Below are 4,098 nucleotides of genomic sequence, written 5' to 3' on the forward strand. Positions count from 1 at the left end.
TGGAAAAAACTCCCCTGCGCCCCTCGGGCGCGGAAAAAGGAGGTGTGACAGCTCTGGCGACTCTGCTGGGGACTAGACCCAGAACCACTGGTTCAGGGTTAAGAATTCGAGCTTAGAATAATTGTTATTATTTGGCTTTATTTATTATCTGATTATTACATGTTTTGAGCCTAATGTGCTAAATGCTGCTTTTACCGCTTTGATATTATTTGAACTGTATATAAACTGTGCCGAAACCTTTCTCTTCTTACCTCCGGGGATGTGCTCACTGGTTGAGACTCCCTATTCTGTTAGTGTCATACCCTAAATAAAAGAGGCTCGGAAAGTTTCTAAGCCGGCTGGCCTTTTGGTTCCCGGAAAGGAGCTCCTTCCTCAACTCGAGTTGTCCGCTCGGGTACACTGTCTAGAACACCGACCCAGGTTTTGAACATAGAATAACGTGACTTCATGCCGGATCCCTAGTAGGAACGCTTATTTGCATCATGTTGCATATGACTTAGGGGACTCAACACAGGGGTTGGGTCCGTCTAGGACTAGCGACCTGATATGAAAAGGCCATTCTGATGCATCCTATTGTTTTCTGTGCATTTATTTGTCTCATGAACGCATGCTGACCGGTGTTTGAATATTTGGAATATTGTGAAAAAAAAGGGAAATAACGGCTAGGAATTGATTGTTTATTTTTGGAAAAGAAAAAAAAACAAATACTGTCAAAACTCTGCCGAAATTTTGAAAAGTCGTTGTTCTGTTTTGTTTTTCAAAAAATAAAATATAAATAGAAATACATAGTTTGTCTTGTCATAAAAAAAAGGGAATCTTATTTTTAAAATGGTTTTTTTTTATGAAAATTCGAAAATAATAATAAAAATAAAATCAAAAAATGTTGCAAATATATGTATATATATATATATGAAAAATTCAAAAGTTTTTCTTTACTTCAAAAAATGTATATATATCTTTATTTGTTGCAAAAGTATTTGTCTTGCCAAAGGTCTAGAAAAGTTCTTTTAGGCTCCCAGTTTTCGAAACAAAAATCCAAAATATTTTCCGTTATTAACTTCTTTATAAAGTTTTTTTTACATATATACGAAAATTCAAAATTCAAAAAATCGCATATATTTTTGTTTTTATCAGAATAAGCGTCGTTTGTTAAAATCTTATTAATAAATGTGCAGAATGAGCACGACTCCGAATGAACCCTTTTCAATCATGAGTAAAATCCCCCTCCAATTGCGGCTCTGGTGGAATGATTTAGGCAAAGAAGGGCATGACGAAATCAAGAAGTATCTGAAAGGCCTCACGAGTTTGTTGGATATCAGGCCACGAGGAGATATCATAAGGGCACTAGTCCCCCACTGGGATCCTGCGCACAATGTCTTCCGTTTCTCAGATTTTGAACTTACCCCAACTTTAGAAGAAATAGCAGGGTATATCGGCAGCGCTGAGACTCCTTTGAGGCACAAATATCTGATTGCTCCAAGAGCTGTAGCAATACACCGGTTTCTGGACTCCTTAAAGATAGTCAGAACAATTCATAACCCTGACTTGGCAAAAGGTTTTTGCAGCATGAGTTTCATATATCAAAGATATGGTCACATAGGAGGATTCGACAAGCCAGAAAACCAGTTGTGCAGCAAAGGTAATCGCCAAAAGTGGGAAGAACATAGACGGATTGCTTTCATGATAACTTTCTTAGGACTACTAGTATTCCCAAGAAAAGACGGGAATATTGACATAAAGATAGCAGGGGTCGTCAGTACGTTGCTCACACAGAGTGATAGTACGTTGGCGCCCATGATAGTATCTGATATGTTCCGGGCTCTCACATCTTGCAAAGCCGGAGGAAGCTTTTTCGAGGGTTGCAATTTGTTGTTGCAAATGTGGATGACCGAACACCTATGTCACCGAGCCCAGTTTCTGAGCCATGGATCCGCTGGAAAGACCTGCATAGAGGAGTTCTATACCAGAGTTAATAAGACCTACCTACCAGAAGGAGTCACAGCATGGACCTCATATTTCCATACCCTCAACGCCGGTCAAATACAGTGGGCGCTAGGGTGGTTACCGATCGACGAAGTCATATACATGCCAGCAGCCAGACCCCATTTTCTCTTAATGGGACTCAAGAGCATTCAACCATACGCGCCGCATCGGGTTTTAAGGCAACTGGGGAGGTATCAGATAGTGCCGAAAGATGAGGATCTAAGCACCCAGGTGATCGAGATCAGTCCCGACGGCCAGTTTCCCGAAGCAAGGGTGCGTCAAATTTGGAGCCAATGTCAATACTTAGAAGCAAATACTTGTGTAATGAATCGGGCAAAAGGGGAAGTTTCGCCCGGGTATCAGGCCTGGTACAAAGGGGAGACATCATCTGGAAGACCGACCAAAAGACCTCACCTGCAAGAATTTGCCAAATCTTCACAAGAGCAGTGGGGCTGGTTGGCCAAAGAGCGGGAATATCTTGCCGAAGCAGGCAAACTGAAGCAACAAGTTCAGGATATGAGGTTTGAGTGCCAATTACAGTCTGCTGCCCACAAGGGAGAAAAGAACAGATTAATCAGAGAAGGCGAGATCCTCAAAGCTCAGATCCGGAGAATGAAAAAGGAGGCTAATAGCCAGCTGAGAAGCCGGGCAGATAAAAGATTGATAGCAGGGTTAAAGGATCAGGTTGCGGAATGCCAGGAAGATTTGGAAAGAGCCAAGGCCAGCACAGCAAGATTGCGGACCAAGTGGGCAAAGGGTGCGATAGCTCGGAGGCAGCGCCTGCAACGAGTCATAAGGGATTATGAACTGAGCATCGGGATATTAAGGAAAACGAATGCCTCTCTTCAAGAGAGGGTCTTCAAGCAAACACGAGATGCCCAAGCCGACAGAAGGCAATGTTACGATGCAATGACCAGAATGGAAAGGCAAATGGAGATGTTCCAGGACCAGCTTGCCAGCAATGCACAAACACTAGGATTGAAGAACCGACAGATAAGGCAGTTGTTCGCGGAAAGGGACAACATTCGGGGAAAGATCGACGAGATTGGGCATTACATCTACATGAGATGCCTGGCATGCGAGCAAAAGCCTCGGAAGACCCTCCTTGTTTCCATCATGGGTTACGTCCACCGAATCATGAATGAGTTGAAAAACCTGCAGAGGGACCTCACACCAAGGGCCGCGGAAAGGCCGAATGATGCCTCGCGGGTCCCTAAGTTGGAAAATTAATCTTTGGTTGAGTCCTGTTTATTTGGCTTTGTCGCTTTTCCATATGTTGTTTTCCTTTCTTTTAGTCAAAACGGGTTAAGAACTGTGGAGTCTGTACTATTGCTATTCCTTGCTTGAAGTAATTTGTAATAGCAAAATTTTGAGAATGAATTTAATGATTTCACAAGAATTGTGTGTTTCTTTACTTTAAGGCAGAACTACGCCTGGTCTGATTCACGCGGGGACGTGATACGTAGGCAATCCCCATAAGATTCGACCGCTTTTAATAAATAAAGAAAAGAAAATGTAAATAAAATAAAACGCAGGGTTTCGCAAAATACTTTAAAGAGACGAATGAGCAAACCGGGATGACGCATGTTGTTTGAAGCAAAGCATGTAGAAACGGTTAACTGCCTAGGTGCATTGCATCCTCTATGTGTTATGATCAAATCTGTTAAGCTCTAACGCTAACAAAGTTTGTTGTTGTCTGATATCAGACAGTTAGTGGTTAAAGAATTCTGGCAACACATTCATACCAAACCAGATCCAAAGGACCGGTAGCAACAAGCATGACTACTTCGGAGAATAGCAACGAGGAAGAAAGGCCGATGAGCCAGTTGTTAAAAGAAGCAATGGAAAAGATTGAAAGGATGGGACTAGAAATGAATGCAATGCAACTAGCCCTAGCCAAAACCCAAAAGAGCCCCGAAACACTAGGACACATGCCGGAGTACCCTCACTCTGGCCCTTCCACAAGCCGCCCAAATCCCCTCTATCATCAAGAAAGAAGCCCTCATGATTCCCAAGCTCCACCACCCCATCAACCTCTCCCAACACCCAACATTCCCATTTTTGTGGGACCTACATCAGCCCCTTTGCAGAGAACGACCAGTGAGCCATTGTTTC

This window comes from Nicotiana sylvestris, chromosome 7, assembly GCF_000393655.2.
Source record: "Nicotiana sylvestris chromosome 7, ASM39365v2, whole genome shotgun sequence".
In the NCBI taxonomy this organism is placed as follows: Eukaryota; Viridiplantae; Streptophyta; class Magnoliopsida; order Solanales; family Solanaceae; genus Nicotiana; species Nicotiana sylvestris.